The 25,966-nt window shown below is 39.6% G+C and overlaps 1 protein-coding gene across 17 annotated transcripts in view; it reads left to right on the top strand.

The window, feature by feature from the left end:
* Positions 1–25,966, top strand: part of LOC122557375 (teneurin-3) — a 2,678,940-nt gene that overhangs the window by 168,019 nt on the left and 2,484,955 nt on the right. For 7 of the 17 annotated variants that reach the window (XM_043705190.2, XM_043705182.2, XM_043705173.2 and 4 more), the window contains exon 1: positions 10,549–10,906. The exons of 1 other annotated variant lie outside the window; for it this stretch is intronic. The gene's annotated coding sequence lies outside the window, so the exon portion shown is untranslated. Of the gene's footprint in view, positions 1–10,547; positions 10,907–25,966 lie in introns of those variants that run through there. 9 more of the 17 variants (XM_043705074.2, XM_043705164.2, XM_043705115.2 and 6 more) reach the window with 2 other exon arrangements.

The following is a 25,966-nucleotide window of genomic DNA, read 5'->3' as shown; positions in this document are numbered from 1 at the left end:
TAATGGCTGTCAAGTGTCCTCAGATGTTTAGTTACTGCTTGTTGTTTTAAGTCAAGTGTCAGGAAACATCAAGTGAAGACAAGTTCACAACACTATTATCATCTATTTGCTTTCATAAAATTCATTCGGGATGTCTTATATCAACATACAATAACATTTGCTCGCATGAGATGAACAATAAAAAGGATCGTTCTGAACAGTAATGTTATAGTTTTATCATGGGTGACACCTCTTGGGAACAGTGGCAATGTAGATTCATGTTATGGAGAAAGGATAGCCAAGCACGGCAACATATTTCTGCCTTGTATGATAATAGTCGTATTCATTCTAAAACACAGCCCACTGTGGTCTTCAGGCTAAAGGAGCAAATTGCTTATTTGGTGATTATTAAAGAGAACCTGAATCAGCATTTGAAACACAGATGGAAAGTGCCTTATATTCAGACTTCTTTTTGCAGATTGTTGTCACATTGGCATCTGTGACAATTTATTACTTATTTTCACTGTGACAATTTATTACTTATTTTCATTCTCCCTTCCAAAGCATGCCTAACTCATGATGACATCTAGTTTCTGGTGGAATTGTTGGCCAAAATTGATTCACCCAAGTCAGTGTTAATCATATCTAAATTAAGATATTGAGCATTGGCATATGCTATTCAACCTGAGAATATCGCAGTTGTATTTTATCTCGTCGTTACTTATATTGTGCACATGTTATTGCTAGAAGAGGCTGTTAGAACATGAGCAGGAGATGATCTTATTTCCTCATTGTTAGTCCAGAAGAAGCCCAATTAATTCTCAAATGCCTGGTGCTGTTCCTTGTGAGATCATCTAACTCAGCACAGATTCAAGTCTTCCAGTCTGAATGGCTCAATTCAACCAATACATTTTCTCGGTAGCTTATTGAAGAGATTATTGTCTTCCTTTGATTTTTCTGCCAAATTTATATGCTCAAGTGAATGACCTTACTCAGGCATATGAATGTGATTGCATTTTGTGCGCTTTGCGTTTAGTTACATGATTGGCTCGAGGTAGAGTAATATTGTTTGCATTGTGTATCATAACCAGAGCTCACAAGAGTGAAAATCATTTCATTTCCCAAAGCAGTTATTCTTATCAACTCTCGAAGGAATTTTCTTCCATTTCGATATGCCATGTCAAATGGACAGAAATAATTTATCTTCCAGTGCACAAGATGTTGGTCAACTAAACTGCATTTGAGTTCCTTTCAGCACTCAAACTCAAAATGTTAACACAGTCTTCCGTCAATCAGAGATTAGTTGCAGTTTAATGGTGCAAATTGGAAAGGAACTGCTGGTTTAAAGCTGTTAGTCAGAAATATTCAGCTTCAAATGAAAGATTATTTTTGTCAATAACAAATACATTGTGCCATTGTAACACCAACTGCTAATCCATTCATTTTAAATGGACCATCTCTCTGAAAGATTATTATTAAATCAAAGACATTTTCTTGAATGCATGGACCATGTGGAGGCTTTTAGGTGGTTTTGTATGATGAAAAGACATCTACTTGGAATTGGACTGAGATTGTTATCTCTCTTTTGCAAAATCTTTCATGAGAAGAATAGAGAGGTAATTTCCACCTTACTTAACTTAGTTAGTTTCAAATACGAACCAAAGTAAGAAAAAGAAAATGTGGAAAATCACACAATATCTAGTTCCAAGCTGTAAGCAGGCTGAAGTACTTCCACACAATAATTGTCTCTGTATCTTCTGTGCTATGCCGAGGATAATGGCACCATTTAAAATGAACATTAACACTTAGGTGGCCAGTGCAATGCATGATGGCTGTTCACAGACTTGGTACTTACAGCATAATGCATTATCCTCCAAAAGCATTATGTCAAGTTCTTTATAAATTGTCAGCATGGCATAAATGTGTTTTGTGCATTGTGAATCTTAAACATATCTAGAAAGTACAGAGAAATACTTGTAATTTTTAGCATCAATTTGTTGCCATGTAGCGTGTTTGTGACTTCTCTGCCCAGTTGTCACAAGATTACAGGGAACTTTGAGACACCCCTACCCAACATGATGTTCACTGCATAATTAGCCATTCAATATTTAAAACTCCGCATGGAGATATTGTTTTAGTAAATTGCTTGTGACAGCTTCCAGGATATTCTGTACACAGCTGTCCAACAGAGACTGGCACCTTTGATCACTGTGCTCTTGTTATTTTGTTAATTTACTCACAGATTTATAATTTGCTTTAACTGAAGAGCATTTATTTTCACAGCCTATCTATTGCAAGGTACCTCATCAAACATCTTGAAAAATCAAATGTATTACTTCATCTGCATTACCATTAGCGACCATTTCTGTTGCTCATATGACTCCAGCACTTATTTGATTGTTTATTGTACTTATGTACTCAGATAGCTATAGTTTCTCTGACAATGTAATGTTCTTCCAAATGTGATCCATTTTAGTAACCTATTACCACAGTTACTTGTCTTGGTTACAGACATTATAATGCGCAGTGATTGATAGGGGCACTTTTATAATGTAATTTTCAACAAACCTTTATCCTGCAAAAAAAATCATTAAATCAAACATTGCTGAAATCTTTTTACTTCCTGCAGCCTTTTCTTTCCTTTCAGGTTCTAAGGCAAGAAGCTTCCAAATTTTAGGGTTAGAATAACTAATTAACATTTCACTCATCTCACCTCTATTTTACTGTCTTTTCACCTCCTCTGTCCAATTTCCTTTTGCACTATAGTGCATATTATTAGATCTCAGGTAATGACAGTCATGGATAAGTCAGATTGGAAACCGACTTGAGACATTTTTCTTTTTCATCAGTTCTCAGGCAGTTGGTCATCAAAATATAATCATATATGGTTGCATATTTTTTTCAAGAGCAGAGCATTACTACACTAAAGAATAAAACAAAAACACAATCTAAATATGGCAAACAGTTAGAACAGTCATAAATCAGTGAAAAAAAACATTTCAATATGTTTCCTGATACAATCTGTAACCAACATTCAAGTCCAGAGAAATTACACCTCTATATCAACTCTTTAAGTATTTACTTAACGACACATAAAATTCTGGAGAAAGTTAATGGATCTGGTAGCATATGTGGACCTTTTGGCGAGATTCTTCTTCAGAATGGTACTGAAGAAAGGTCACACTGGACTCTAAACCTTAATTCTCTTTCTCTCTCCACAGATGCCACGAGTCCTGTTGAGTTTCTCCAGCATTTTCTGCACTTATCTTAGACTTTCATCGTCCATAATCTTTTGTCTTTAATCACTTCACTAACACCTTCCAGTTTCTTTGCTGTGGATATGAAGACATTCTGCTGAATCTTTTGTAAGTGTCTAGATAGGATCTTTCACAAACCTGAGAGACTAAACTTTCTCAGTTCTAATAACATGCAGGTATTTAACCAGGTTCTCTAGTTTGGAACCCTGTACAAGTTATACATGTTCTGCTGAGGAGAAAAGTTATATGAACTGCCCTTAATTCATCCTCAGAACAATACTAAATCTGCTTCTGAACTCAACCCTGGTACCTTCAGAACTGAATTAAAAACAAATTGCATAACCCTAGATTCTTCTGAACTAAAACCAGAGATAATTATCTTAAGTGTTCACACATGGTCTTGTTTACTCTACATAATGAACTTAATGCTTGATTTTGTCACTGTTCTAGCAACAGGAAGAAAACCTCCAGTTTTTAGCTGTAACAGAAAGGAAAAACATCTTCCACATCCAGCTTCAAGACTTCAGTAGCAACCGCAACTGAAAAACTAAAGCTAAAAATTTTGGTTCTGTGGGAGCTTGACACCACCCATTCAGGCTGCTTCTATTGTTCCAACTTAAAAAATAAAGCCAGTGCCTCACAAGCTGTTTTTTGACTTGAGCATTTTGATCAGCACCTCTGCCTCAACTCTTCTTCATTAAAAAGAAAGGACAGAATACACCTCTTAAAGCCATAGTCTCATCACAATGGGAATATTACCAAGCAAAGTTTAAGACCCCCCAAAAAAATGAAAGCGAAATGAGTATACTGTGACAGATGGCTTAAATATTGGTCAAAGAACAAGATTTTAAGGAACGGCGTAAAGGAGGAGGGACAGAGATGAAGATATTTACATAGAAAATTCCAACACTTGGACAGGTCGCTGGTGGAGTGAAGGGTATAAGAGAAGTGCAGAGGCTGGAATTGGAGAAACACAAGTTTCTCAGAGGGTTATAGCTTCAGTTTGAAGGCTTCAAGCACAGAGAGAACAGATACTTTAGAGAAATCTCCAAACCCAGTGATCAGAGTCTCAAATATGAAGCCTTGCTGTACATTGAGCCAAGGTAAATAAGTTAGCACAAGATTGATGGGTGAAAGGGAATTAGAATACGAGCAGTGAATCCTTTTATTCCAAAATATTCTAAAATCCCAGTTATCTTTTGTGTTGAAAGTTCTGTCTAACCTGTCCTGCTCTGGTATAAATTAGAATGAATATCCCTTGTGTTTAAATTTTTGCCAAAGGAAAAAAAGATGATGTGGTAAGTGATGGTTGTTTGAAAGGTAACCAGCAATCTCACAGTATATAAATATATATAATGGAAGTGCAATTTTATTTAATGTAGTCTTATAGCAATGCTGCCTGATATAAGAACATGGATTGTTTAGTATGTAAACAAAAATGTAATGGATCTGCTTTTATTTTCCCTTGGGCACATCGCACTTCATCTTGTCCCTGTCATAGCTGCAGATGGGCGATTTGCATTTAGCACAGGGCACAGGGAATTGCATCTCTCACTGATAAATTCTGTTGTTGGCAAGGTTTTACTGTTGCATATGGAAGGTGCATGACAAGATATGGAAGATCAGTACCAACTAATTTTGCCAGTTAAAATTATTCTTCACCACGACTGAAGTGCACCACGTAACAAACCCACAGCATTTCTATCAACTGCCTCCTCTTCAGGCTCCATTGCTTTCCTCTTCCCTTGGGAATTTATTTCAAGATACTTCCCTTGGCATTAATCTCCATCTTCCCTCTTAGTGATCTCTTTGTATACATCCTCTGTTTCTCCAATACAAAGCTACTACTTTTTACCTGCTTCATCAGTTAAGATCAATTCCCAGAATTTTTTGAGCCCCTGCAAAATTTCTTCTGTCTTACCATCTTACAGCCTTTTTAAGATTAGATTAGATTCCTGACTGTGTGGAAAGAGTCCATTTGGCCCAACAAGTCCACACCGACCCTCCGAAGAGTAACCCACCCAGACCCATTCCCCTACGTTCACCCCTGACACTATGGGCAACTTATCATGGCCAATTCACCTGACCTGCACATCTTTGGATTGTGGGTAGGAACTGGAGCACCCGGAGGAAACTCACACAAACACGGGGAGAATGTGCAAACTCCACACAGACAGCCACCCAAGGCTGGAATCGAACCTGGGTCCCTGGCGCTGTGAGGCAGCAGTGCTAACCACTGAGCCACAGTGCCACCCACCAAACATAACCTTAAAGATTTGAGTATCTTCAGTTACCTTTTTCTTGCTATCTGATTCAAAACCTTGTTTCTTGCCTGAAAGCAAACCTCTTTTAGGTGTTTTCATGTTAGTAATCAATACAAAGACCCCCAAATCCACCTTTTCATCAGTCGAAGCTAGTATGTCCATGAGTTGGTTCTACATAGCGTTCCAAATCTGTTACCTTCTGTGTCACTTCATATCTATTTTTCATTCATGGTATGTAGGGAGCATTAGATAAGAGTCAACTATATTGCTTTGGGTCTGGAATCACATGTATGCTGGATTAGCAGCGATAGCAGCTTTCCTTCCCCAAATAATATGTGAACCAAATGGATTTTTCACTACAATTGGCAATAATTATGCGGTCGCCATTAGGTTAGCTTTTTATTTCAGACTTTTATTGAATTCATATTTCATTCTCAGCCGTTGACTAGTTGCTGAGTGACAGAAAACCAGAGGAATGAATAAAGTGAGGTTTCCCAGAGTTAGTAGCAGTCCAGAGCTGCTACTTTTCTTCAAACATTTCAGATGACAGGAACCTTGTAAACATGATGAGCTGTGAGGAAGTTAGCAATGGATTAAAAAGGATGGAGATAGGCATGTGGAATGGGTGGACACGTGCAGATGAAATGTTTAATGCAGAGCAATATCAAGCGATACAGTTTGTTAGGAAGAAAGAAGAGAAGCAAGAAGCATACTGAAGGGTATAATTCTAGTAGAGTGCAGCAATAAATGTTATAATAAAACAAAGAACTGTGAATGTTGGAAAACTGAGATATAAAAGTTTTTGTGCACCAATCATTGATGTGTTAGGGAATATTGAACAAGTTGTTAAAGTATGTGAGACACTGGGTTTTATTGTAGGCCAGGATTAAATAACCACTTAGTGATCAGCTGGGAGGTGGGAAGGCTGGGAAAGTGGTACAGGAAGGCACTCAGTTGTGCACAAAGAGTTCCCAATACCATGTAACTTAGCCAACTATGGGACAGTTGACAAACTGACCACTTACCAGATACCAATCAATGTCATACAATCACTTCCCAGTTCAGTTCATAAGATGGAGAGATCAACCATTAAAATCAGACTATCTCCCAGTGGATTCCTTCTAGGATACTCCACCAGCCATGAAGGGAATGGCCCATGGAAATGGCCACCTGTGCACTGTGACACAGCTCTGATCAGTGTGGCTAAATTCACGTTGGTGCCTGACCATTGAGGCACCATCTTCTTGCAGCTAGAGTGTCAGGATTAGTCACAGATGATGATGGTGCTGCTGGGATTGCTGAGCTGCTAGTACTCTTTTCTCAATTTATTAATGACAACGCCAAAACTCACATTGGGTTATGCGTAATTCTTTGGTCTCCTCAATGTAGAAGAGGTTACATCACATGAAGAAAATGCAATATTCTTAATTGAAAGAAGTACACTATATTTCATTTGATTGGAGTGGACAGGGCCCAGTATGATAGGAAAGCCACTCGTAAAGTTCCAGGGGCTGCATCTCCTATCCTTGCATGGAAAGATCTCTTGGGAAAAGAGAGAAGGTGTTGGGAGTAATCAAGAAGAAGACCACAGTTGCACAAAATCTATTTACCTTTCTGATTGCTGAAAAGAGAGGGAAGCCTCTGTTTGGTGGCACCACGAGACTGGAGTGGTTGAAATGGCAGAGGATAATCCATTGAAAGGGATGATGGGAGTTGGAAAGAAGGAAGAAATGGAAGCTGACTGTAGTTCTGGAAGGAAAGGAAGGTGTGAGATCACTGTCTTAGCTTCTCAGTGATTATATTATCATTAGGTTCGCTACGCAAAAGGATGAGCAGCAACCTCAAGTAAAAGTTTTGATATTGGTGGTGAAATGGCCACCTTAATGGGGTAAGGACACATCCAACCAAACAGCATTTCAATCAGATTGGTAGGAAAAGCTGCAATGAAACAATGGGCTTCTTTTAAAGAGGTGATGATACAGATACAGTCAAGATTGCTTTTCACAAGAGGAAATTATAAATCAAGCAAAAATAGAGCTCATTTAATGATAAAAATTAAGTAGTACAATAAAGTAGGAAAAGGGTGTTTATGACAGGTGTCAGACTGATAATGTAAGTGACAGCTGGTTAAATGAAGAGAATTCAGAGGGCAGATGAGTGAGGAAATAATATAGGCAAAGAACCATGATACGATACTGGCAGCTAAAATAAAGGGAAATTCCATTGTCTTCCATCAGAATATAAATTGTAAAACAACAGGAAGAGGAGGAGGTGAGACCATTGAGGGTTCAAAATAGAATTTAAGCATGGAGACAGAGCACAGACTGAACTTTACACCTAGATATACAAATGAAAAAAGTGCTGCCTCAGTCACAGTGAAAGAGATAGTTATTGAGACATTAGTTGAACAAACAATTGATAAAGAGAAAAGGTTAGAAAAGCTAGCTTTACATAAAGTTGAAAAATCACCATGGTCAAAGGAAATCCATCTAAAAATACTGGAGTATGTGCAAGATGCAATTGCAAAGACAGTGATTATGGAAGCCATGATGTGGGGGTGCCGGTGTTGGACTGGGATGGACAAAGTTACAAATCACATATCATCAAGCCATAGTCCAACAGGTTACTGCTCCTTTGTCAGGGAGCTAGTGAGGCAGGATAATAGGATACAGTTTGTGTCCTTTGATCCTGCCCCACTAGCCAACTGACGAAGGAGCAGTGCTCTGAAAATTTGTACTTCCAAATAAACCTGTTGGACTATAACCTAGTCTTGTGACTTTTAACAGTGATTATGGAGATAGTGCGAACTGCAATGCTGAAGAGTCAGAGTTGATAAAGTGTGGAGCTTGCAAAAAAACACAGCAGGTCAAACAGTATCAGAGGAGAAAGGAAATTGATGTTTCAGATCAGAACCTTTCATCAGGACAGTGATTATGACCTTGCAATTTCCCATGAGATACAGTGTTGGAAATAGGGAATTGGACGACACTCTTTTTTTTACAAATTAGATTGTAAAGATAAATAGGAAAGCCTATAGCAATGATAATCAGGAACAAAATTTAATTGTCACTTAGATATATCTGGCTTAATTTTATGGAAAGTCAGGATAGGTTTGTTGGAGACAAACTGTGCAGAACAAACTTAATTGAATTTTTGATGATGTTTGGTCAGGCTAATATAGTTGATTTAGTGTACATGGATTTGCAAAATCTGTTTGATAAAATGCGACATTATAGAACTGCCTGTAATTTTGAAGCCAATGGTATAAAAGAGGAAAAGATTGCATGGATACAGTATTGACCAGATGATAGGAAATAGAGAGTTGTTTTATTGTAGTTTTGTATATTGGAGGATCATACACAGGGGATTCTCCAGACAACAATATTACTTGAGTGGTTTCTTGATATATTCTTGATCTGGTCCTGGGCTTTCAGAGTGCAATTACAAAATTTACAGATGATCCAAAATTTGACAGTAATGTGAAGATGTTGGTGATGGACCTCAAGAAAACGTTGAACTGGTGGAATGGACAGACCACATCGCAAATGAATTTGAAAGCTTTTAATTTTTACAAAAAAAGAGTCAAAAGGTGTGGAATTTCAGTTTTGTAGATAGATTGCAGAAGCTGAGGTTGTTCTTCTTCGGGAAGGGAAGGTTACAAGAGATTTGAAGATGTTCAAAATCGTGACAGCTTTGGAAAGAATAGATTGAATATACTGTTCCCATTAATAGAATGGTCTAAAATCAGACAACACTGAATCTAAGTGATTGTGGAATACAAATGCACATTCCTTAAATAGGATTCAAATGTTGTTGTATCAAAAACTCAATTATTCTAAGATTTTATTGCAGTCTAGGATATTTTGTCTCATCAAAATTTTGTCTGGAAGGGAAAAAAGGAGTGCAGCATTCATGAAAAGGAATGTGAAATACTAAAAGCCAACAATACCTGTAGCATATTGAGAAATGCACATTGTTGGACAAATGCGTGTTTTTCTTAACACATTCTAATCACCCTTTCAAATTTTCCGGTTTCACATTAAAATGTCAAAATTTAACATCTTCTATTTTGTTTGTTGAAGGCCAGCATAGCACCAAATGTTCTGTAGCTTTCAAAAATAGGAAAGTAAAGAATAACCAGGATTCATAACAGAATGTGTTTTGCTGTCTGTGATTATTGTTTTCACTCGCAATGTGCAAGCAAGATCCTTTTTGCATTTGAAATTAGGCTGTTAATCATATTGCATCTTTTCACTCTAATATTTTTGAATTAAGTCAGGCCAAGTTATTTGTCTGAAGTAGCAAAACCTTTTTTGCTCTCGGAGTTCTTTCTGTGCAGTAGGGGCAGGTGATTGTCAAAAAATCTATTTGTCAGGTTTGTTACCATTACAGACAGCTTGAAAACTGTTATTATGGTAGTCGCTTGAAGTATGTCAATTATGTTTTTTCCAAATTTCTGGCAGCATGTTATTAATCATGAAAATCTAGCATTCCAAAAATTAAATGCTCACAAGCATTTCCCAAGGATTAAAGGTAGTGGCAGCTGAAAAAGATCTGCAGACAGATATTTTCTGAAGCAAAAATCTTCACCTGTAAAATAACCTAATTTTATCTTTGCACCGGCTGCTTCTTATCGCTTTAATTTCAAAAAAGGAGTAATTAATATTTCTGTGTTGTAATCTGCTGCTCTGCTCTTAATGGCAGGCTACATGGATTGCTGTGAAGGGTAAATGATTATTGCTGGGCAGGCTGCCTGCTCATTGCTGCTGTGTCGTTTAACCCTGGAATAAATGAAGCCAGTTACCATTGAGCTCATGCAGCATGTGCAAGCATCAGCCATTAGTGTAATACGTGCTGGAGTCTGAACCAGCATAAAAGGTTATTCCCTTGACATATTAGCATCAGATGAGTGAAGATGAAAACCAGTAGAAGACCATTAACATACTCACTAGCTCTAAATCACTGGTGACAGAATGTATTTATATGACACCGATTCAGTAGGCTGTTATTTCTTTCTCATCCATCCAGACACTATCAGTGCTGCAGTTTTCCTCTAGAGGAACATTCAGGAACCTGGACAGATACAAGTGACTGGCTTGCCGGATTCTCACTGTTGTTAAGAGTGAAGAGCTGTCAGGTTCAATCCTTCCTTCCAGCAGCACAGCCAATATTGGTTGTAAAAGTTGTACGGTCTAGAAGAAGTGACAAAGAGCATGGCAGGGGAGATTCATGCAGACTGTGCTGCCAAGGGGTGATTTTCTCAAGAGCTAACCTCTTTGCACATGGACCTCTGTAACCTTCATCATCAAAAGGCTTTTCTGCCTTTGCTGCTGTCTTGAACAACATTTCTATCTGAACTCCTGAATATCTTTCAGCCTAGCAAACAAGCCTCTGAATACTTTACAGGTATTGCTTTCTGCACCATATATTTAACCATTGTTCGTCTAGTTGAATTTTGGAGACAGAAGAATTTGGTCTCTGGTAATTGCTCATAGTCCATCTTCAAATAACATATAATATCTATTGTTGTATATGTATATATAAAAACATGTATATCACAGTAACAGTCAGAAGTTGAATGCTCATTTCAAATTTGATACAAAAATCTTAATCTATACTATAGATCGATATTTAAGTGTAAAACAAGCTCCCTTTCTCTGTAAGCTGATTTTTAAATCTGTACAGCGTTGTATCCTGACCTAAGAGTAACTCCATTCCCAAAAGGCAATTATGCCTTATAATGTTGAAGTATTGTTATATGTATAGTGTATGTGTACCAAGGGTAATGGTCTTACTACTCACTAGAGGTTGCTATGTAGCCTCGAGTTCATTCCTTTATAACTTGTTGCTATTCAATGTTGCATCATTAATGGTTCTCCGCTGAGGTAGTGGTCAGTATTAAACATTAATGTAAGCTAAGTGAAGTTAGAGGCCAAAGGTGACATTTTGTTTAATGCAGTGTGACTTTCAGACTAAGGACAGACTCATTGAAGGTCAGTATATACTTGTTTTGCTGTTCCATTTTTTTTGTCAGTAACTGAATAGTATTTGTTGCTGCCATCAAGTTACATTGAATAATGAAACTTGTCTTCAAACTGTTGAGAGAGGTTTAGTGACATTTTCTTGGTATGCTTAAAATATAAAAAGGCTACAAAAAAAAAGACTAATTCTGGAAAACTCAGCAAGATCAGATAGCAGCTGTGGAAAAAGTTGATTTTCCAGGTCAGTGACCTTTAATCAAAAACTCCAATCATTTATTAGCTTGGAACGCAATGAGATTCACATTTCAGGTGTATTGCTCGATGATGATATTGTATTGGTTCTGGCGCTGTTAAAAGCTTTTGGATTTGTTAATTTAAAATGTAATGTTTAAGGTAAAGACATGCATTTGTTTCTATGTCTCAAGTGTTGTTAAGACAAATCAGAAATGTAATTGCTCTGCGAAAACAATATGAGTACAGGAGTGTGATTTACAAAGGAATAAAGTTGCAGTCACAGATTTATGCAGAAGATCCTAGCAACTGGCAATAAGTGTACAAGATAAGCAATGATCAAACTATGGTACCAATGTAGAGAATCCCTTCAATTGTGTTCATTGTATTACTTTTCAGCAGCAAACTGTATTACAAATATATATATTTAAAAAATATATAATTGAGGAAAGCACAGCAAAATGTGAAGACTCCCAAGGAATAGTAAAATAGCAAATATTACATGAAAAGGCTTGGAGTGCAGCTATGTTATTGTGAAATTATGATCAGAATCAAATCTCACATGTACGATTTGATTTCAGAATCGTGGACCTCTCAAAATTATTTGCAAAATGTACACTACAGCCACATCTATCAACAAGTGTTTCAAAGGCAACACAATGATGAAATGAGAAGTTGCAGATAAGAGTAGATAAAGGCAAATTGTTTCCACAGGCAGGAGGGTCATTATCAGAGTACACAGATTTAAAATAATTGGCAAAAAAGGTAAGGGTAGGGACAAGAGAGTACAATGAGATTGTTTTCACTGGCTAAATTGCTATAATCTCGAAAAGGATGGTCAAAGCAGTTTGAGCAGTAAGTTTCAAATGGAATTGAATTTCACAAATCTAAAATAAATGTAGGACTACCTATGAAGTATTGAGGGTTTGGAATGTGCTGAATAACTTATCAGATTACTGGCGCAGACACAAAGGATTGTACAGATTTGATTCTATGACTTTTTTTATGGCATGTTGGAACCTTTTAAGCAGAAAATACAAAATACTGGTAAACTCAGCTTTTTCAAAGGTGATGCAAATCACTTTTTTTGAGACCAGGATTTGGTTATAGGTTATAGGTTTTAAAATGTTTCGATGAAAAAAAAAATCACACAGTGGCTCTGATTTAATTGTACAAATCCTACTCACACCTAGGTCAGTGAAAATTAAAAGCAAACAACAGTTTTGGGAGCAAATCTCCTGCCGTATGTATTGTAGATGTCACCAGCAAGTAATAAACTGTGGGAACAAAGTCTCATGTGCTTTACAGTCAAGGAACTTATTGATGTCCACAGCTACCTTGTCCAAACTTCCTCCATTCTGTTTTCCTGGGTTTGCTGTCTCTGCTAAGTCTCTTCTGAAAATGCAACCTTCCAAATTAGTGCTGCAAATATGTCTTAGTTCCCATCAACTGTGTATTCTCTATCATCACAGTTAAAACTGTCCTCTACAGAGGTTGTTCCATTTCATTCACCTCACTTTCTCCCCTTCACCTCACTCCCAAAGAAACAATAGTGTTTCCACATCTTCACTTTCCGCACCATTTTTTTGTGCTCATTTCACACATTCGAAGTCTATTACATTCCTAACTTTTCCAGTTCGGATAATACATCTCAGACCAAAACATTAACTCTGTTTCTCTCTCCATGTAAGCTGTCAGGTGTGCTGAGTATTTCCAACATTTTTCTTTTTATGCTTCAGATTTCCATCATTCACAGTACTTTGTTTTTGTACTATTCAGAGAATCATTGAATCCCTACAGTGTGGAAACAGTTCATTTGGCCCAATAAGTCCACACCAACCCTCTGAAGAGTATCCCACCCAGACCCATTCACCATCTCTATTACTCTACATTTTCCCTGACTAATACACCTCGCCTACACATCCTTGAACACTAAGGGCAATTTAGCATGGCCAATTCACCTAACCTGCACATCGTTGGATCGTGGGAGGAAACGAGAGCACCCGGAGGAAACCCCTGCAGACACGGGGAGAAAATGTGCAAACACCACACAATCGCCCGAGGCTGGAATCAAACCTGAGTCCCTGGTGCTTTGAGGCAGTGCTGACCATTGAGCCACCATGTTTAATGCTGCTCTGAAACATCAAAGGATTATAGAATTGTTATTGTTTACGGGAAGGCCGTTCAGCTCTGTGAACATCGTCATAAATCCTTTTCTTTCTCTTAGCTCTGTATTTCTTTTCCTCCTCATTTGTTTGTCTTCCAAATTCTCTGTTAAAATCTGGAATTAAATCTGCCTCCAAATCTCCCCCTGATAAAATTTGAATCACTCGCATTTTTCCCCCTCCTGTTGCCATTTCTCCTTTTGCCATGTATTTTAAATTGGGCATGATGTGGAGATGCCAGCTTTGGACTGGGATGGATAAAGTCAGAAGTCAGCTGAAACCTTGTGACATTAAATAAACCTGTTGGACAATAATTAGGTATTGTTTGACTTCTGACTTAAATTGGACAGATCCGGCACACTCCCCTTCCACCAAGGGGAGCAGTTTCTCTCTATCTGCTGTGTACAATTTTGTACACTTTTGTCAAATCTTTTCCCTACCGTTTTGTTTTCAAAGAGGACTTTGAAAATAAAGTTTCTCATGCTCTCAAGCAGTTTTATTTACTTTCTCACCACCTTTTTAAAATCCTTTATTTTCATTAGTTGTGGTGTTTAGAAAGTCTGGAATCCTCTATCTCAGTGGATATATTCCTGAAGGTATTTAAAAACTAAGGTAGACTGATTTTGTTTTACATATCAAGGAGTTATTGGCTATGATCAGTTGTTAGAGGGTTGGAGGGTTTGAGCTCCAGAGAGAGACTGAATAGGCCAGGGCTATTTTTCCTGGAGAGTCAGACGTTGAGGGATGACCATACACAGGTTTAAAAAATCATGAGGGGCATGGATAGGGTAACTTGACAAAGTTTTTTTTTTCCCCTGGGGTGGGGGGAGCCCAGAACTAGAGAACATAGATATAGGGTGGGAGGGGAAAAATTTAAAAGGGACCCAAGGGGAATTTTTTCACACAGAGGGTGGTGCATGTATGGTGCCAAAGAAAGTGGTGGAGGCTACAATTACAGCAATTAAAAGGCATCTGGATGGGTTTATGAATAGGAAGGGTTTAGAAGGATATGGGCCAAATGGGAATAGATTATGTCAGGATATCTAGTCGGCATGGACGCGTTGGACTGAAGGGTCTGTTTCCGTGCTGTACATCTGTATGACTTTGACAAGAAAGATGAGTTAACGCCTGGGGCAGATCAACTACAATCATGATGAATAGCAGGGCAGGCTTGGGGGGAGGGTTCGGGAGCTGAATGGCCGAGCTGCACTCCTCCCTCTTTCGTCCTTAAGTGGTAGGTTCATGTATACCACATAAACCAGACTGCCCTCATCAACACTCTGTACTGTCATGTCACGTAGAGATTGGTCTGCTTTTAGCAAATCCATGCTGGCCTTCTCTAATTCATCCATATTTGTCCAAGGAATAGGCAAGAGTAGACTTAGCAGTTCAAAACTAAACCATCAGCAGCTGAACTGAATTCAAACATAATATGTAACCTATAACCCAGGGCTCGTGTGGTGCAGGGATAGTGTCCCCATATTTGAGCCAGAAAGCCCAGGCTTGAGTCCCACCTGCTCCAAAGATATGTCATAGCATCTCTGAATGGGTTGGCTCAAAAATATCCAGCCTTATGGTCCAGCACATCTTTTATTCTACCTTTACCATTAAACCAAGGTCCAATATGAAATATCAAGATACCTTCCAGGAACAGCATGAGACATACCTAAAAGTTGGGTACCAATTTGGTGAAAGATATGGCCAGTGTCTCTGCCATTTCTACCTCACTTTCTTCAGATACATCCAATCTGGTCCTGGCAAATTATCAACAAGAAAGACAGCCAGCCTTCTTATTATCTGTCACCTGTTTAGCTCATGTTCAGCTCATCCAATATCACAGCTTTAATTATGACTTTGGCAGAATCCTCTTCCTTAGTAATGACAGGTGCAAGTTATTCATTTACTACCTCAGCCTTGCCATCTGCTTCCATGCATATGTCCCGTTTTTGGTCTTTAATTGGCCCATTCTCCTCTTTTGATGTACTTATAGAAGACTTTTGGATTGCTTTTATGTTCGGTACGAGTTTTCATCTCATGCTCCTCTAACTTTACTTTTCCTTTCTGGTGTGAACTTCCTATATTCTGTTGAGTGCTCAATGATATTACCAAAGTGACATCACAGTCCTTTTGCTGCTGCACTTTATTTGGAAGAATACTGCAAGACATTAAGTTAGACACCATCTCCCACTCCTGGAAAAAAAGAACAGGAAATGACATCACCACCAGAAATGACATTATCAACCCAAAGAAACCCAAACATATAAATAGAAAGCAGGAATTATCAGCAGTGCTTCGCCTGGAGGCCCATTGAAGATGATTTCTCGTAGGGTGACAAAACGTCTGGAAATGAACCTTCCAGCTCATCGAACAAACCTACATCCAGAACCTCAACCTGAGCTACAAATCTTCTCACAACTGCAAGACAATATAAAATAGGGAGTACAATTCTAAAGAGTGCAAGAGTAGAGGGACATAGCTACCTATGTGCACAGATCATGGAAGGTGACAGGTTAGGTGGAGAAAGCAGTCAATAAAGCATGTGGTGTTCTTGATTTTATTAATAGGGGCATAGGGAGCACAAGAGCAAGGAGGTGATGTTGAACTTGTTAGACCTCAGCTGCAGTGTAACGTATGGTTGTGGGTCCCACATAATAGGAAAGATGTGAATGAATTGGAGAGATTGCATTAATGATTTACAAGAATGTTCCGGAAATGAGAAATTTCACTGATGAGGATAGTTTGAAGAATTGGAACTGGTCTCCTTGGAGATAAGAAGGCTGAGAGGAGACTTGAAGAAGTTTACAAATAATGAGTGGGCTGGAGAGAGTAGAAAGGAAGAAGCTGTTCTCACTCATAAAGAAGAGTCAGAAGGCATAGATTTAAGGGTGATGTGAGAAAATGTTTTTTTCACACAGTGAGTAGTTAGGATACGCCTGGAAATGTGGTGGACACAGGTTCAATTGATGGATTCCGGAGGGAATTGATTGATTGTTTGGATAGAAATGGTAGACAGTGATATGAGGAAAGGGCAGACGATTGGCAGTATGTAATAGAACCAGTGCAGGTATGATGGACCAAATGGTCGTCTTCTGCACTGCAGCAGTTCTATAATTCTGAGTACACAAGAAATGAAGTTGAAGTGGGTCACCCTGCCATTCAACCTTGCTCTGCCATTCAATCAGATCAAGCTGATCTGACTATGACCTCAACTCCAGTTTCCAGAATGTATTCCATTACCCTTGACACGGACTCTCCACCCTGGCTTTTGCACAGCTTTGTACTTCCTTATAAACTGTTAAATCTCTACAGTCGTTTCCAGCTCTGATGAAAGATCATTCAGTTCAAAATCATAGAAAGGCAACATTCAATTTAGTTCAAAGGATCATTCTTGCCACCTCTAACCCCATCACTGGCACCTCTTCTTCTCCTCGATCACCTGAAACACTTCATCCCCTCCCATGACACCTTCCCATACAGACACAAGAGAGATAACACTTTTCCTTTTACCTCCTTTGTCCTTACTGTTCAAGCCTCAAATTCCTCTTCCAGGTAGAGCAATGATTTACCTGTACTTTGTCAAATTTCATTTGCTGCATATTGTGACCACAAAGTTGTCTCCTCCATGTGGGGAAGTGCAAACTGGGATAACTGCTTTGTGTTACACCCCTGTTTCATTCATAAGTATGAACCCGATTTTCTGGTTGCTTTCCATTTTAATATACCATCTTGCTCTCATGCTTACATTTCTATCTTAGGCCTGCTGCAGTGTTCCCGTGAAGCCTGACACACCCTGGAGAAATAGTACCTCATTTTCCATTTAGCAACTTTACAGATTCTTGGACTCTATGTTGTGCTCAACAATTTCAGCTTGTTAACTCTGGTTCTTCATTTTGTTCCCTCTGTCCCCCATTCCCCTTCACTGTCTGGTTTCCCTCATTTTCTTGTCAACACAATTGACCTATATTCTGCTATTAACATCTCATTTTGATCTATCTCACTGATGTACAAATATTACCACTCAGTTCATCTTTTAATCCGATGTATGTGATCTCTAATTTCCCTTGGCTTCTCTCCTTCTCTTATCCTTCACTTAAGTTTTGACTTGCTTCTCCCCACTTTATTATATCACAAAGACCTTTCCTTGTCCATTTTTCTCAATCACTGTATTGAAATGTGAACTCCTTCTGTCTTTCTCTCTTCACGGTTGCTGCCAGACCTGCTGAGCTTCTCCATCACTTCCTGTTTGCAGACTAAAATGTTAATCCTGTTCCTCTCTCCACAGATGCTGCCTTAGCTGCAGCGTACTTTTATCGATTGGGTCATGAGATAAATGAAGCATTGCATTTACGTGGCACATTTTGCAATCCTTGGACAATCCAAAGCATTTTGCAGAAAACAAAATTATTAAAGGCATGCTGTCACTGTTTTATTTAAAGTATCATGGCAACTAATTTGCACACAGCAAGTTTGAAAAACTAACTGTAATAATGAAAATAAAATCGAAATTTGTTTGGGATTTGATGACAGAAGCAGCATGCACACAAACTTAGGAGAAGCAGGGATGCTAAGCTTAAAAGATATTTCCCAAATTATTGTGACCACAAAGTAATTTTGAATGGTATTATTTTATTGGGTCTGATGTAATTAATGACAAACTCATGTAGCCAGCTAGCTAATATAGATTCAGTGTGAAATCAAGATCAGAACAGGCATTACCTGACTGATTACTGATGTTGCACCCGAGGTGAATTCAATATGCTTATGTTGATTAAACGCAGGCTTGTGTATGTTATTCTGTTAAATGGTATATTTGATGACTGGTTGGACAGCTTGTTAATTGCCAGTAATTGCAGGTATTCAATACACTTGACCCTGGAGAAAAATTTAGACTTATCTCCAATTGATTGAGTCCAGCTAATGAGTCTTTAGCTTGCCACCAGCAGAGGGCCTATGCTACTTAACTCCATGGCATTGGCATGAAGAGAACATACATTTTTAAAGTCCGTTGTGCAGAGAGAGAGCTCAGTGAAACATATTGTCATTCTTTTCCCACATTATGGGGAATAATAAAGTTTATAACTAAATTAAGCAGACTATTTTGCGTTGGGTATTGTCATACCCACGACAGATTTGTTATGCAATGAAATTTCAAATAATTCTTTTAAACAATGGGACACAAACAAAGCATTCGGATGGCTGTTGCAGGTCATGTGATTTGGAATGTAGACAGCTGATAGTATCATGTTTGTGGAAAATAGTTAATTATTATGAGCAGAGGTACGGATGTTGCACAGGCATCTGTGGGATTCACACATCTCGTTAGTAAAGGAGAGGCCAACACCACGAGACAATGGAGTTGCCAGATTGTTGCTATGTTACTGGCTAAAGGAGAAGATTGAAACTTAATTTGTGTCAGATGAAGGTGAAAGGCCACTATCAACTTCCTATTGTATCACAATGATAACTAATCTGGATGGGCCTCAGAAACAATAACCTACAATAGAGAATGTGGAATCAATCATGGACATGTGAAAAAAGCACAGGCGGAGACAGCCATGTTATTTTGGCAGTTCAAAAGATCAGGGAAGAGGTGCCTGCAGGCAGGTCCAGAAGATTGAGCAGAATCATCTTGCCTATCCAAGTGGGGGTAATCAGCGTCTATAGTCTGTACTGCACACAGATTCAAAATGTGATGTTCTGCACCAAGGGAACCCTGACTCCAAAGAAACACATTGTGTTTTGTTGATCTGATTCTTTCTTTCCACAATCCAGTGGAGGTATTTCCTAATGTAATCTAAACTACCGTTACTGACGTGATGAGTCTGATCTCAGCCAACTTTCTCAAAATAAATCTTGCAGTTTGGGTGGCATTGCAACTCCCTCCATAACAGCAGTGTGGCTGTAACAAGACTTATGTGGGCTGCAGCAGTACAAGAAGACAGCTCAACATTAACATCACAAGGGCAATGCGGGATGGGCAAGAGATATGGGCTCAACCAGTGAAGCTCACCTTCTGTGAACAAATAAAGAAAGAAAAACAGTATTAATTGTCAATCTGTATCAATACAATTGAATGGTAGATGTGGGACTGGTGTTGCATTTATGAAGGAATGGATTGTGATTTCCACAGCAATCTGAGAGCTTCATGCTCACTTGCATTTCTTCTGAAATAAAATGGTATTTAAGTTCTCAAGCTGCCACATTTGACCTCATAATCCGCTGATTATTAGGCCCTTATGTCTGAGTCTAGTAAATGAAACATTGCACTGTCATACTGTTTTTACAAAAATCTGTGTAGCAGTATTTTTTATACAGTGCTGAGACCCCATTCCTGTGAGCTAAGTTGTGCCCTGATTACCTTTACAACAAATCTCCGATGTGTCACAAGGGTATATTCAAGCAGTAGATGTGGATCCTGTGATAAGTACAAATGCATATGTCATGCCTGCCTTATCTTTATCCCCTGAAGAATTGTTCATCATTCTCAAAACTTCTGGTAGCACATTGGAATCCTCAATAGGAATTCTCAGTTACTGCAAACAAAATAACAGCTGGAAGGAGGAAAGTTGTGAAAAACTTAATTGGATCTTAAGAAGTAATGCAAGAAAACAGACCTAAATAGCAATAAAAAGCGAAGAAACTTATCAAGGGTAAAAATCAAACCAGACATTTTTTTTTAAAAAGTCATGGTTTTAAATGAAACAAAACAGAAATTGCTGGAAAAGCTCAGCAGGTCTGGCAGCACCTGTGAAGAGAAATCAATGTTTCAGGTCCAGTGACCCTTTCTCAGAACTTCCTCGGGGCTGCATGTCCGTATGGGTTTCCTCTGGGCACTCCAGTTCCTCTCACAGTCCAAAGATATGCAGCATAAGTGGATTAGCCATGCTAAATTGTCCCACATTATCCAGGGCTGTGCAAGTGAGGTGGATTAGCTTTGGGAAATGCAGTGTTGCCGGGATCAGGTAAGGGAGCTGGGTCTGGGTGGGATGCATTTTGGAGGGTCAGAACAGACTGTATTGGGCAGCAAGAACCTTTTCCACATGAAAGGGATTATGTAATTCAAGACACGGTGCTGTCGACACTGGTCTTGAAATCTCCTGAAGACTTCCTGAATTCCAATCAAAAACAGAACAGAAACCTGGTGTAACTAGTTCATGTTGCACAACTTCAGCTGTCATCCATGGTTCCCTAATCTTGCCATTTCTATTCCTCATTTTCACAAGGACATGTCTGTCCTACACTCTAATTAACCTCTCTTTAAAAGGCTCCCACATATCGAAAATGGATTTACCTTCAAACAGCTGCTCCCAATCCATATTTCCCAGCTCCTGCCAAATGTTGCTACAGTTGGCCTTGCCCCAATTTAGCACTCTTCTTTTCGGACCACTCTCATCTTTGTCCATGAGTAGTCTAAAATTTACGGAATTGAGATGACTATTCCCAAAGTACTCCCCTACTGAAACTTCAACCACTTGGCCGGTTGTGGAATGAGCCCGACCAGGTGATTGAAGTTTCAGTAGGGAGCACTTTAGGATTAACAAGGATGTTGCCAGATTTGGAGGATTTGAGCTATAGGGAGAGGCTGAACAGGCTGGGGCTGTTTTCCCTGGAGTGTCAGAGGCTGAGGGGTGACCTTATAGAGGTTTACAAAATTATGAAGGGCATGGATAGGGTAAATAGGCAAAGTCTTTTCCCTGGGTTTGGGGAGCCCAGAACTAGAGGGCATAGGTTTAGGGTGAGAGGGGAAAGATATAAAAGAGACCTATGAGGCAACTTTTTCACACAGAGGGTGGTACGTATATGGAATGAGCTGCCAGAGGAAGTGGTGGAGGCTAGTACAATTGCAACATTTAAGAGGCATTTGGATGGGTATATGAATAGGAAGGATTTGGAAGGATATGGGCCGGGTGCTGGCAGATGGGACTAGATTGGGTTGGGATATCTGGTCAGCATGGATGGGTTGGACCGAAGGATCTGCTTCCATGCTGTACTCTATGACTCTGAGAGTACCACCAGCATCGGACCATCGGAACTTTGTTAATGAGGCATATTTGGTGTGATCATGTGAGGAAATTCACTTATCCTCATCGAGAGAAACCCTCCGTGAAACCCAATGGAACTGAGATTTACCTGATTTCTAATAAGATTCAGTCCATGAACTATGTTTCTCTCTCCACAAATGCTGCCAGACCTGCTGAGTTTCTCCAGCACTTCCTGTTCTCATTTGGGGTCTCCAGGACCATACTTTTATTTGTTTTTTTTGAGCTAACTACACCTCCACCACACACCTCCACAGACTCCCAACATTCCATACATCAAACAACTGCATGGTATTCTATGGCTTCCCTTGTGTTGAGTCTGGAGGCTGGGTGGGTATTCTGTCAGCTAATGGAGTGGTAGATGGGCATCCTGCAACCTCCACGTCAAGGAAGTCCATGATGGAAAAACCTAAGGATGGTTAATGATGAGTTTTCCAGTGTCCACCCTGGTTAGACCTCGACAATTAATATGACCAGAATTGTCAGTGGTCCTTCCATATTAAACTTTCTGGTCTTCTATTCTCTTCCATATCTATTTTATTCCCATTTTCTTAAATGCTTGCCATATCCACCATTTTCAGTGGCTCAGTGGTTAGAACTGCTGCCTAACTCAGGTTTGATTCAAGCCTTGAGTGACTGTCTGTCTGAAGTTTGCATGTTCTCAGCAGGTCTGTGTGGGTTTCTACAGGGTGTTCCAGTTTCCTTCCATTGCCAAAAGATGTGTTGGTTAGATGGATTGGCCATGCTAAATTGGAGTAGCTGAAATAACTCCACAGAGGCCAATATCCTATCACCAAGTCACCCTTTATTTACATGTGTTATACTTGACACTGGTCCGGCTTCTTCAGAGCCAGTGCTGAGTGAATAGAACCTCTAACCCTCCTCTTTATTTTTTTTAAGAGTCCTTGACACTGATCCAGCTCCCAGAGTAAGCAGAACCTTTCACACTCCTATTTATTTATTTATTTTTTCCTTTTTTTTTGTTTTTACCCCCACACTACCGCCCAACTGCGGTAACCCTCCTCTGTATTTTTTTCTTTTTTTTCTCAGAGTAAACAGAACCTCTGATGCTCCTGTGTTTTTTTTTTTCTTTCCTTTCCCCCACACTACTGCCTAACTGCTTATTTTTCCCCAGCACCCATGGTGTGTGTGTGCAGGTGTGAGAGACACAAGGTGTACGAATCTTTATTCAATTTCCATCACCAGGAAGAAAGGAAACACCCGAGTGGCCAGTGACAAGCAATGCCCTTACCCTCCTCTTTCTTTTTAATCTCCTGTTTATATTTTTTTCTTTTTTTTGTGTGAGACACAGTGAGAGACACAAGGTGCACGAATCTTTATTCAAATTTCCACCACCAGGAAGAAAGGAAACACTCAAGTGGCCAGTGTCAAGCAGTGCCCTTCACATCAAAGGGCAATGCTGTGTGATCAAACAGTGAAAGGGAGGGCAGGGATTAAATCAAAATAGAATTGGAGGGGAAAATAATGCACTCGACTCCCTGTGGCACCCACCTCTCCCTGAACAACTCCAGGGTGTTGGTGGACACCGCGTGCTCCTTCTCCAAGGTTACTCGGGCCCGAACGTAACCGCGAAGAGGGGCAGGCAGTCGGCCCTAATGACCCCCACCACAGCCCGCTGCCTGGACCTGTTTATGGCCAGTTTACCCTCCTCTTTATTTTTTTTTCTTTTTGTATTTACCCCCACACTACCGCCTAACCGTACAAGTTGAAGGGTGGAATGCTTTTTGGACGATCAGTGCAGACTCGATGGGCCAAATGGGCATTATGTTCACTGTAGGGATTTTATAGCGGTAGTGCTTATTTTTTCCCCAGCACCCATGGTGTGTGTGTGCAGGTGTGAGACACAGTGAGAGACACAAAGTGCATGAATCTTTATTCAATTTCCATCACCAGGAAGATAGGAAAACACACGAGGAGCCAGTGACAAGCAGTGCCCTTCACAAAAGGGCAATGCTGTGTGATCAAACAGTGAAGGGGAGGGCAGGGATTAAATCAAAATAGAGTTGGAGGGGGAACCCCCTCTTTTTTCTTTTTTTTCTTTTTTTTCTTTTTTCTTTTTTTCCCCCACACTACCGCCTAACTGCGGTAGTGCTTATTATTATTATTTTTTCCCCAGCACCCATAGTGTGTGTGTGCAGGTGTGAGACAGTGAGAGACACAAGGTATATGAATCTTTATTCAATTTCCATCATCAGAAAGATAGGAAAAAAACCCCGAGTGGCCAGTGATAAGCAGTGCCCTTCACAAAAGGGCAATGCTGTGTGGTCAAACAGTGAAGGGGAGGGCTGGGATTAAATCAAAATAGAGTTGGAGAGGGAACCCTCCTCTTTATTTTATTTTTTTAAAAACCCCACACTACCGCCTAACTGTGGTAATGCTTGTTTTTACCCTCCTCTTTATCTTTTTTTTGTGATCAAAACAGTGAGCCACAGATGTTTCTTTTTTTTTCTTTTTTTTTCTTTCTTTTTTTTCCTAAGTGCGGTAGTGCTTATTATATTTTTTTTTCTCCCCAGAACCCATGGTGTGTGTGTGCGCAGGTGTGAGACACACTGAAAGACACAAAGTGCACGAATCTTTATTCAATTTCCAACACCAGGAAGATAGGAAAACACCCGGGTGCCCAGTGACAAACACTGCCCTTCACATCAGAGGGCAGTGCTGTGTGGTCAAACAGTGAAGGGGAGGGCTGGGATTAAATCAAAATAGAGTTGGAGGGGGAACCCTCCTCTTTATTTTATTTTTTTTAAACCCCCACACTACCGCCTAACTGCGGTAATGCTTATTTTTACCTTCCTCTTTATCTTCTTTTTATTCAAGTTCCACCACCAGGAAGATAGGAAAACACCCGGGTGGCCAGTGACAAACACTGCCCTTCACATCAAAGGACAGTGCTGTGTGATCAAAACAGTGAAGGGGAGGGTAGGGACTAAATCAAAATAGAGTTGGAGGGAGAAATGATGCACTCCACTCCCTGCGGCGCCCACCTCTGATGTCCTCTTTTATTTTTTTTTTATTTTTTATTTTTTTTTATTTTTTTTTATTTTATTTTTTTTATTTAACCCCCACACTACCACCTAAGTGCGGTAGTGCTTATTTTTTCCCCAGCACCCATGGTGTGTGTGTGTGCAGGTGTGAGACACAGTGAAAGACACAAAGTGCACAAATCTTTATTCAAATTCCACCACCAGGAAGATAGGAAAACACCCGGGTGGCCAGTGACAAACACTGCCCTTCACATCAAAGGGCAGTGCTGTGTGATCAAAAACAGTGAAGGGGAGGGTAGGGACTAAATCAAAATAGAGTTGGAGGGGGAACCCTCCTCTTTATTTTATTTTTTTTAAATCCCCACACTACCGCCTAACTGCGGTAATGCTTATTTTTACCTTCCTCTTTATTTTTTTTTCCTGGTTATATATATTTTATTAAACAAATTACAAACAAACAGTTTACAAAAAACATTTACAGCTGTACATAAGAGACAGCAATGTTACAAGGGAGAGGAGCAGCAAAGCTAGGTCCCAAACCCTACCATTCAACCATTTTACAGGGAGATGAGGACAAACCTCAAATCCCAGTTCCACTTATGGCAAGACAGTGACAATGACATTTGTACATTAGACAATACTGTTACATACAAAATGCAGACAATACAGACCCAGCAAGCCCCCATCCCTCCCACCTTCCGACCACTCTAAGGCAGCCCGCCCCTACCCACCTTCTGGTTCTCGGTCCACCCCATGCCCCTTACCTTCCTCTTTATATCTGTCAACCAGGGCTCCCTGATTGGACCAGGTTAACAGCTTCAATCAAGGGAACACATATTGTATGATATCTACTGAGTTGATCTCATTACAATCATTACAGTAGCCATGGTAACTATGGGTTAATGGGGACAAGTTGAAGGGTGGAATGCTTTTTGGACGATCAGTGCAGAATCGATGGGCCAAATGGGCATTATGTTCACTGTAGGGATTTTATGATTTTATGCCAACTTCTACAATAGGATTAACAGATGATTGTATATGAGTC

Source organism: Chiloscyllium plagiosum, unplaced genomic scaffold, assembly GCF_037043375.1.
Source record: "Chiloscyllium plagiosum isolate Xiang-an unplaced genomic scaffold, Cpla_swu_hap1 HiC_scaffold_2, whole genome shotgun sequence".
NCBI lineage: Eukaryota > Metazoa > Chordata > Chondrichthyes > Orectolobiformes > Hemiscylliidae > Chiloscyllium > Chiloscyllium plagiosum.
Note: the sequence above shows the minus strand (reverse complement) of the source record. Positions and strands in the feature narration are given on the sequence as shown.